This window comes from Astyanax mexicanus, chromosome 25, assembly GCF_023375975.1.
Source record: "Astyanax mexicanus isolate ESR-SI-001 chromosome 25, AstMex3_surface, whole genome shotgun sequence".
Taxonomy (NCBI): domain Eukaryota; kingdom Metazoa; phylum Chordata; class Actinopteri; order Characiformes; family Acestrorhamphidae; genus Astyanax; species Astyanax mexicanus.
In genome coordinates this window covers 5,873,673-5,885,127 of record NC_064432.1, presented here as the reverse complement: position 1 = coordinate 5,885,127, position 11,455 = coordinate 5,873,673, and positions in this window count along the sequence as shown.

Below are 11,455 nucleotides of genomic sequence, written 5' to 3'. Positions count from 1 at the left end.
ACAAGAGACACAGAGGAGCACAGGTCACGTGGGGAAAACACACAGAGACATGAGACAGGGCTAAGACCTGACATTATGAAATACGAATTATTCAGTTGTCAGGTCTCCAGGATCTCCTCTCACACACCCGAACTCTATTTCCCAAAATCCCACTGGCCATGACGTTACCGTCAGCCGCTCACTCTCACCCAATCGCGTTACGCTCCCCCGTTCTGAGTCACCTGTATTCTAAGAAGTTCCGGTTCATAGTAATTCCATGTTTTGTATATATAGGGTTCGGTTAACGTCTGTTCTTCGCGAGGTATTGCCGACTCATGTTGCGTACTGAGCGTTATTCCAAACCCTTTTCTGTCTGCCCTTTTGTTATGATCTTTTTGCCTGTATTACGGATTTTGCCTTTTGTCTTTGCCCTTATTGGATTTGTTATATTATCGGACTGTCTCTCTGGCTTTGGATCTTGGACTGTCTCCTGTATTACGATTCCTGCTTCCAGTGTGAGTCTTGTTCAACCTGTTCTCTGGCTGTGTTACTCTGTTTACTATTCTGTAAATAAACCCGCCTTTACCTTTTACTCGGCGTGCGTCTCTCCTATCTGTCTGGCGTTACATAATACCTCGCCACAAAGACAGATGGCTGAGTTTAAGGATTTACAACAGGCTGTAGATAACCAGAGGAGATTGCTCGGGCAGCATAGCCAGCTGTTCGAGGATCTCACTCATTCTGTTAGCGCCCTCACCGCCCAGCAAACCGAGCAACACTCCCAGCTAGCCCAGATAACCGCTAGCCTCCAGGGTATCTCTGCTCAGTTAGCCCAGCTGAGCATAGCCACCCCAGCTAGCTTAGCTCCCGCTAGCCAGGCCCCGGCTAGCTTAGCTTATCCAGCCCCGGCAGCAGCTGTTTTTTCCGTGAGCAAACCGGATAAATATGACGGCACCCCTGATCTGTGTAGAGGTTTTTTGCTCCAGATGTCGCTATATTTTTCCAACATGCCTTCTACCACCGACAGAGCTCGGGTTTCATTTTTTGTCTCACGTTTAACCGGCAAAGCTTTGGATTGGGCTACTGCTATCTGGCCGGTTGTAGAGAATGGCACCTATGAACAGTTTCTGAACGAATTTCAGATGGTTTTTGATCACCCTCATCAAGGACAATCACAGGGGGAGTTATTGATTCGTTTACGCCAGGGAAACCGTTCTGTTGCGGATTATGCGCTGGAATTCCGTACGCTAGCGGCGGGTAGTGGATGGAATGAGCCAGCTTTGCGCGTTATGTTCCGTAATGGATTACATCCGGACATTTTAACCGAGTTAGCTTGTAAGGATGATGGTCTTCCCATGAATGACTTGATTTCCCTGGCTATTAGACTGGATCAACTAAAACGTAACTCGTTTGTTGGTCAAAAGAACACTCCTACAGCGGCTCACCTGGCTACTCCCCGCGCTTCTGGATTTACCCCCCGCGCTGCTGGATTTACTCCCCGGTTCTCCACCTCACCTCGACCTGCTGCCATTTCATCTGCTCCAGAAGAACCGATGCAAATCGACGCTTCTAGGCTATCGAGAGAGGAGCGGCAACGACGCATCCAAGCCGGTTTGTGTTTATATTGCGGTGGAACTGGTCATGTGCTGCGGAATTGTCAGATTAGACCCCCCCGAGTATTAAATAACAATAATACTCCTGGCTTGTCCCGCGGTGGGCTCTCCCATGGTTTCCATGGCAACCCGGACCGTCCATACGAGCCACCTGCTACATACTCGGGAAAGCGTGTGGAATCCTCTCCACACGCTAAAGGGGTAAGCGGCCTATACTCTGACATGATTTCTAAATCTATCTTCATATCTATTGTTCTGCTCTGCCAGTCTGCTTCTCCTTTTGTGTTTCCAGCACTAATTGACTCCGGTGCCGAGGGTAACTTCATGAATCACCAACTGGCCAGACAACTCCAGATCCCAATAGAACCCCTGGATAACCCTGTCAAACTGTCTGCTGTGGATGGGAAACCACTTGGACAGGGAACCATTTCCCACGTCACCGTTCCTGTCAGAATGAACGTCAGCGCTCTGCACTCTGAGGAGCTCAGGTTTTTTGTCATAATGGACTCTGATTATTTTGTTATTTTGGGTCTTCCTTGGTTGAGAAAACATAATCCATTGATTTCCTGGTCTAATAATGAAATTATGTCCTGGTCTCCATATTGCCATACACATTGTATTACTGCTCCTAAACTAAAAGTCCAGTCTACCACTGTTGAGAGTCCTGAGCCTGAGTCTCTTGCACATATCCCAGTTGAATACTCTGATCTTGTTGAAGTCTTCAGCAAATCTCGTGCCACACAACTCCCACCACATCGTCCTTACGATTGCGCTATTGATCTCATTGACAATCAAATACCCCCCAAATCTCACATTTATCCCTTGACTCAGACTGAGGAACAAGCTATGGAGGAGTATGTGCAGGAGGCCCTGGCTCAGGGTTTTATTCGTCATTCCACTTCTCCAGTTGCAGCATCATTCTTTTTTGTAAAAAAGAAGGATGGTGGTCTTCGACCTTGTATAGATTACAGACAACTTAATGCAGTTACTAAAACTTACCCGTATCCTCTCCCTCTAGTGCCTGTAGCTTTAGAACAATTACGTGGGGCTTCTGTCTTTACCAAATTGGACCTTCGTAGTGCATATAACTTAGTGAGAGTAAGGGAGGGAGATGAGTGGAAGACTGCTTTTTTCACCACAAGGGGGCACTATGAATACCAAGTTATGCCTTTTGGCCTCAAAAACGCCCCGTCCGTGTTCCAGTCCTTTATAAATGATGTCCTACGTGACATGTTAGGAAAGTTTGTGATTGCATTTTTAGACGACATTCTAATCTACTCATCCGATCTGACCACACACATTCCCCAGGTCCGCGCTGTCCTATCTCGTCTGCTAGAAAATCAACTTTTTATCAAAGCTGAGAAATGTGAATTTCACCTCTCCTCTATCTCTTTTCTGGGATATATCATTAATGCTAAGGGAGTTTCAATGGACAATAATAAAGTCCAGGCAGTAGTAGACTGGCCCATTCCCAAATCAGTAAAGGAACTGCAGAGATTTTTGGGTTTTGCCAACTTCTATAGACGTTTCATACGCAATTATAGCTCAGTAGCAGCACCACTCACTAATTTGTTGCGACATAATACTAAGACTTTAGTTTGGTCTGAACAAGCGCACGATGCTTTTTCTACCCTTAAGGGAAAGTTCACTTCTGCCCCTCTGTTAAAACATCCTGATCCAAAAGAACCATTCATTGTAGAGGTTGACGCCTCCAGCGTGGGAGTGGGGGCTGTACTCTCTCAAAGATTAGGCTCACCCAGTAAAATGCATCCTGTGGCCTATTTTTCTCATAAACTTTCTCCTGCTGAACAGAATTATGGTATTGGGGACCGCGAACTCTTAGCCATTAAATTAGCTTTAGAGGAATGGAGGCATTGGCTGGAGGGAGCTTTACACCCCTTTGTAGTTATCACTGATCACAAAAATTTAGAGTTTTTGAAATCCATGAAATGCATGAACTCACGTCAGGCTCGATGGTCTTTGTTTTTTGCTCGTTTTAATTTCACTGTTACTTACCGACCAGGGTCCCGTAACACTAAAGCTGATGCACTCTCGCGTATCTATGATGAAAATAATTCAGTCATCTCAGAACCCACCACTATTCTAAAACCAGAGGTAATTTTGGCTCCTATCAGGTGGGAAATTTCGGAGGAGATTAGTCAAGCTAATCAAATTACACCTCCTCCCGCACAATGTCCACCTAACAAAACATATGTACCAAATCAGTGTAGAAATAAATTAATCACATGGGCTCACACTTCCCCATCTTCTGGACATCCCGGTGAGACCCGCACCTATCAATTATTGGAGGGTCGATTTTGGTGGGAAAACATGCGTTCAGACATCCATGAGTTTGTATCATCGTGTACCATTTGCGCTCAATGTAAAATTCCCCGTACTCTACCTGCCGGTAAATTAATACCATTACCAGTTCCAGCTCGACCTTGGTCCCATTTGGCAGTAGACTTTGTTACAGATCTTCCTGATTCCATGGGTAATACAGTCATTATGACTGTCGTTGATCGTTTCTCACGTGGTGTTAGGTTCATTCCCTTCGCTAAATTACCCACTGCTTTTGAAGCCGCTGAAAGCCTGTTTAATCAGGTATTTCGTATTTTTGGTATTCCCGAGGATATAGTGTCTGATCGCGGTCCTCAATTCATATCTCAAGTCTGGTCAGCATTCATGAGTAGGTTGGGTGTCTCTGTCAGTCTGTCTTCCGGTTATCATCCTCAAAGTAATGGTCAGTGTGAAAGGATGAACCAGGAACTAGGGAAATTCTTACGTATATATTGTTCTAACAATGTTCATGATTGGGCCCAATATCTCCCCTGGGCTGAATTGGCTCAAAATTCTCTTGTCAGCTCTTCCACTAAGTTAACACCCTTTCAGTGTGTCCTAGGTTATCAACCTCCGCTCATGCCATGGTCAGCTGAACCTTCTGATATCCCTGCAGTAGATCAGTGGATGCGCCGTAGCGAGGAGGTGTGGGAGGAGACTCACAGACGTATAGAAGCCGTGTTAGAACAACACAAACAGCAGGCTGATCGTCATCGTCGTGAGGCCCCGCTCTACTCCCCAGGAGATCGCGTTTGGCTATCTACCAGGGATTTCCGGCTCCCCGAAGGCAACAAAAAATTATCAGTTAAGTTTATTGGCCCTTTTAAAATAATCAAAAGAATCAACGAAGTTACATACCGTCTTGAATTACCTTCTAATTATCGTGTCTGTCCTTCTTTCCATGTTTCTTTACTTAAGCCGGTTATCCCTGGTCCGCTGGATGAGACCTCGCATGGGGTGCTGCCTCCTCCGCCTGTGCTCATGGATGGTGGACCCGTCTACGCGGTAGAGCGCCTGTTAGACTCCAGAAGGAGGAGGGGAGCCCTGGAGTACCTGGTTGATTGGGAAGGCTACGGACCTGAGGAGAGAAGCTGGGTTACTGCAGCAGACGTCCTTGACCCATTGTTGGTGGAAGAATTCCATCGGTCGCATCCGTCTCGTCCAGCACCACGCCCTCGGGGTCGTCCAAGGAGGAGGTCTCCTGACCCTGGAAGGGGTAGGCGCTATAGGTCTGCTGCTACTCGGTCTCTCAGTTCCGTCCGCGGCTCCAGGAGGGGTCGTCCCAGGACCAGGGCTCCTGTTCAGGCTATCCCCGCTTCGGGTTCTCGTGTCCGTCGGGCCTCCGGGCGGAGAGGGGCGGTTCCTGTGTGTCGTCCTCGTCCTTCGGTTCTTTCGGACTCCTCGGGGGGAGGTACTGTCAGGTCTCCAGGATCTCCTCTCACACACCCGAACTCTATTTCCCAAAATCCCACTGGCCATGACGTTACCGTCAGCCGCTCACTCTCACCCAATCGCGTTACGCTCCCCCGTTCTGAGTCACCTGTATTCTAAGAAGTTCCGGTTCATAGTAATTCCATGTTTTGTATATATAGGGTTCGGTTAACGTCTGTTCTTCGCGAGGTATTGCCGACTCATGTTGCGTACTGAGCGTTATTCCAAACCCTTTTCTGTCTGCCCTTTTGTTATGATCTTTTTGCCTGTATTACGGATTTTGCCTTTTGTCTTTGCCCTTATTGGATTTGTTATATTATCGGACTGTCTCTCTGGCTTTGGATCTTGGACTGTCTCCTGTATTACGATTCCTGCTTCCAGTGTGAGTCTTGTTCAACCTGTTCTCTGGCTGTGTTACTCTGTTTACTATTCTGTAAATAAACCCGCCTTTACCTTTTACTCGGCGTGCGTCTCTCCTATCTGTCTGGCGTTACATCAGTATTAACTCATTATTTATGAAATACTAATTATTCAGTATTAACTTATTATTTATTAAATACAAATTATTCAGTATTAGCTTATTATTTATTAAATACTAATTATTCAGTATTAGCTTACTATTTATTAAATACTAATTATTCAGTATTAGCTTACTATTTATTAAATACAAATTATTCAGTATTAACCTATTATTTATTAAATACTAATTATTCAGTATTAACCTATTATTTATTAAATACTAATTATTCAGTTTTAGCTTATTATTTAGAGAATAACTTATTATTTATGAAATACTAATTATTCAGCATCAACCTATTATTTATTAAATACTAATTATTCAGTATTAGCTTATTATTTATTAAATACTAATTATTCAGTTTTAGCTTATTATTTATTAAATACTAATTATTCAGTATTAGCTTACTATTTATTAAATACTAATTATTCAGTATTAACCTATTATTTATTAAATACTAATTATTGAGAAGAACTTATTATTTATGAAATACTAATTATTCAGTATTAGCTTATTATTTATTAAATACTAATTATTCAGTATTAGCTTACTATTTATTAAATACTAATTATTCAGTATTAACCTATTATTTATTAAATACTAATTATTCAGTACTTATTATTATTGCATACCTTAAGTTTTTTTTTCTTATATCTCCTTCATTATTCAGTGTCTATGAATTATACAATAACTATTAATTGTTAAGTACATTCTTCTTATTATTATTTAATATGTAATATTGAATAAATACTAATTATTTTGTCAAAACCCACCAGTGAACCTACACATCTTTTTGAGTACGCTGTTTAAATAAGTGCTGATTATTTTTAAAAATTGCGAAAAATATCAATAAACTATGTTTTTTTTTAGAGCCTTTTTTCCTACACAACTACATAGATGTTTTCACATCCCGTCATATTAATAATGTTCGGTTCTTCTCAGAACTCTGTACGCAGTTCCATTTGGAGAAATAAGCGACTGTGAGGGAGCTTTTAGAGGTTCAGATATTAGGATAAACTATTCTTAACAGATTTATCTAGTTTTTTTTTAAATAAAGAAATTTAATATATATGCCGAACCCACTCTGGAGAGAATTAAAACGGATGTAGATTAAGTTTAAAAGTCACTTTTGATTGAGGTTCATTAAAGGGGGAGGATATTGCTCACTGCAATAGATGTTTTTACAGCATATTTTTACACCTCCGCTCTGCTGTGATTCATGGGCAGCTGATAGTCATGAGTGTGAGGTGTGAGGTAACTCTGAGGTGAGAGCAGGGGTCCAGCAGGGTCTGCTCTGTTCTGCTGTATTATTATTCATATTAACAGTCGCCCCGTTCTATTGGTCAGTGCTTCTGGATGGAGGTTATGTAAGCTGAGTGTGAACGTCTGGTTCAGCTGTGGGTTATTATTAGGTCAGGGGTTTGACTAGGACACATTTTGTATTAGGAGCATCTGTGTGTTGCTTCATGAACTGAAAATTGAGAGAGCACTTCAGCTTCTGAATCAGTTTATCTGATTTTGATATTTATAGGTTTATGTTTGAGTAAATTATACATTGTTGTTTTATTCTATAAACTACAGACAATATTTCTCCCGAATTCCAAATAAAAATATTGTCATTTAGAGCATTTATTTGAAGAAAATGAGAAATGGCTGAAATAACAAGAAAAGATGCAGAGCTTTCAGACCTCAAATAATGCAAAGAAAAAAGTACATATTCATAAAAAGTTTTAAGAGTTAAGGAATCAATTGTTGGTGCAATAACCCTGGTTTTTAATCAGTTTTTTAGTTTGCATCTTGGCATATACTCTCCTCCACCAGTCTTACACACTGCTTTTGGATAACTTTATGCCTTTACTCCTGGTGCAGAAATTCAAGCAGTTCAGCTTGGTTTGATGCCTTGTGATGATCCATCTTTGCTCTTGATTATATATAACACATGATAAAAAGTAAATTATATTATGCCTATAATGTCTTGACAGTAATGACTGTATGTAAGGCTTTATAATGTGTTAAGCAACAGATGTGAGACCTGCAGTTCTTTAAATATTGTTCTGGGTTCTTTTGTTTGGGACCTCGTGTATGATTTGTTCATGCCCTTGTGGAGTAATTTTAGTCGGCCGGTCACTCCTGGGAAGGTTCACCAGTGTTCCATGTTTCTCCATTTGTGAATTATAATAGTGAATCACTGTGCTTCACTGGAGTCCCAAAGCTTTAGAAAATAATTTTATATGTTTTTTCTTCATAGTTTTGATGACTTTAGTATTAAAATCTACAATGCAGACAATTTTAAAACAATGTCCAAATGTTTATGGACACCCCTTATAATGAATGCATAAGTTACAGAATATGATACAGAAGTGCAAATGCACACATACAGCTTGCCTAGTCCCTGTATCATGTAGAAATATTTTTGCCAATAGTATAGGACTCTACGGTGTAGCTAAACAAATATCAACCTATTAGCATTATGTCGAAAGTTAGCTAAACACCCTACAAGAAGTAAAAACCCAAAAATAACCCTATTTTCACGTTTGTAATAGTTTTATAAGTATACACCATTTTCCAGGTCTTTGTCTCAGTTCTCATATCTGTTAAAAAAAGTATTTTACAATCTGTGTGCTGTAGATTATGGTTAATTACCCTAATATAGATTAGCTGGAGATGGTAGCGTTATGCTAATCGCATTCTGATCTTTTTGAAGCGGCTGTTCTTGTTCTCAGCTTGTTCATCTCGAACCTTTGATCTTTCGGTATATAAAGCACATTTTGCTGTGCTAGAAAAACAGGACAAAAGCCACAGAGATAATGCTTATAAATAATTGGCACAGAATCTGAAGTCCTACGTTTATTTATTATCTAGGCATTAATAAATCAATGAAGTGACTGGACTGCACATAATGACCACCTCCTTGTTTCTACAGCCATACTTTATTGTCCTCCTTTCACCCTGTTCTTCAATAGTCAGGACCCCACAGAGTAGACCCCCAAAGATCAGATATAGTGCCATTAAAAATATTTGCCCCAATATAGATTTATTAAATTTTTTTGTCATACTAATATTTTTCAGATTATCAAACAAACTTTAATACTTTAATATTAGACAAAGGTAACCTAAGTAAATATATGAAAAAAAAAACTTTTTAAATTATACTTTTACTTAATAAAGAAAAAAAAAAACTATCCAAACTCATCTAGCCCTGTGTGAAACGATGTTTTTCCCCCCTAAATCTAATAACTTGGTTGTGCATCTCAATCAGACTTTAACTAGATCAATCCAAAACCTTCATTTAGTTTTTTTTTAAGCCATCCAGAGGTGAACTTGTTTGTGTGCTTTGGGTCATTGTCCTGCTGCAGAACCCTGAAGTACACCTGAGCTTGAGGTCACGAACAGATGGCCGGATAATTTTTCTCATTCTCCTTCAGGATTGTCTGGTAAACAGCAGAATTCCTGGTTTCATCTACAGTATTTCAGCAAGTTGTTCAGCCCCAGACTATCACACTACCACCACCATGTTTTACATTCAGTATGATGTTCTTTTTCTGAAATGATGTATTATATTTACAACAGATGCGAGACCTGCAGTTCTTTCAATGTTGTTCTGGGTTCTTTTCTGACTTCCTGGATGAGTAATTCATGCCCTTTTGAGGTTATTTCTTTAGGTCAGCCGGTCACTCCTGGGAAGGTTCACCAGTGTTCCATGTTTCTACATTTGTGAATAATAATGGATCTCACTGTGGTTCTCTGGAATCCCAAAGCTTAGAAATCACTTTGTAATCTTTTCCAGTCTGATAATTAGGATCAATGAGTTTGTTTTCTCGTCTGTTTTTATTTTTATTTCTTCAGATCAGGGCATAATGTGTCGTTTTCGAGATCTTTTATCTAAATAAAAATAAACAAATATTACAAATAAGTGATTTATAGATTCTAAAGCTCTAAATCTCTTACTGCACAGTTGTGTTGGTCATCATCTAATCATCACCAGGGCCCACAAGACGCTGTTGGTGGAATATTCTCAGTCCAGTAGTGACACTGAGATCCAACAATGCTTGTGATCTCCTCAGTGTAGAGTGAAGCGACAACACCATCTGGTGACGGCGATAAAAAATACAGTCTGGTGTATTTTTAACAGTGTTCAGTTCTCTGGGTTGTTTTATAGATTTTTCTTATGGATTCTGCTCAAGCAGATTCTTTACCAGTTTATACACAAAGAACCTTGATGTAGTTCTCCATCTTTAAATTAATTAATTTAATTTAATGAATTAAATTAATTAATTCAAAAATTCTCAGTGCTTCATTTTAAATGACACCGGGACCCATGGATAAAAAAGAAATTTAATCAAACAAACAATATAGAAGTTTGTGCTCACGTTTTCTTTTAATCGAGTGAACGATTTGGATTTCGTGCTCCTGATTACTTTAATTTGTGCTCAGGCTTTTTTTTATTAAAGCGAATGATTTCTGTAATTCGAGCAAACAATTTCTTTATTTTGAGCAAATTAGTTTAAGGAATCATTTTTTGAAAGGAGCATTTTTGGTCTAGGTCTGTTACAGGGCTGCTGTGATGATAATCAGTTATCTACATTTATAACCTGCTAATTATTAATGCTTTAGTGTTAAAGTTAAATGATACAGTGTGTAGACTGTAGCCAAGTATAAAAATTGTTCGCTTGAATTAAGGAAATTGTTCGCTCCAATTTAAAAAAAATCGTGCGCTCGGTTTAATTATTTTTTATCCACATCTCCTCCAGGGCTCTGTAGAATTCTACCAATGAAGTGTGAAGCTACTTTGAGTTTGTTAATTGTGTAAAAACACTGGAGTTCTCCTTTACATGGCAGGTTTACCAGTATAGGGTATTTTTTACACCCGAAAGACCAGCTTTTTGAAACATGACCATAAAGACCAGTTCAGGTCTTGAGCTGGATTTTTGTAGCAGGGCTCTGGGTGAGGAATGTGTGTGTGTTTTAGTGAGTTAGTGTGTGTGTGTGTTAGTGAGTGAGTGTATGTGTGTGTGTGTGTTTTAGTGTGTGTTTTAGTGTGTGTGTGTGTGTGTGTTAGTGAGTTAGTGTGTGTGTGTTTTAGTAAGTGTGTACACATGACCCTCTTCCCCCTGGAGCTTTTTCTCACGCTGAGCCGCACCAGATCTCGCGATATGACGACACGCTGCTTTACCGCGGACTTATCGCGTGTTTTGAGAACTTTCCCACGCCTGTCCTACTTCTACCCCTCCTCCTCCTCCTTCTCCTCCTCCATCGCTCCTCCTCCTCCTCCTCTCGCAGCAGCTCACACTCCTTTCTCTCAGTTCTATAAACAGACTTTCTCTCAGTCTATCTATAGAACTAATATTATGTCCAATACACAGTTTTTTTGCTTTTAAAATTAATTAATTTAATATTAGCGATAAATAAAAGTGTGGGCAAGTCCTGTTGGAAAATGAAATCCACATCTCCATACATCTCCACTCTTCCTCCAGACTCTGCTCCCCTGATATCCAAACGAAATGCAAATTTTACTGATGGTCAGTGATGGTTTGGAGAGTCATGTGATCTGCTGGATGGGAACAAGATAATTTTA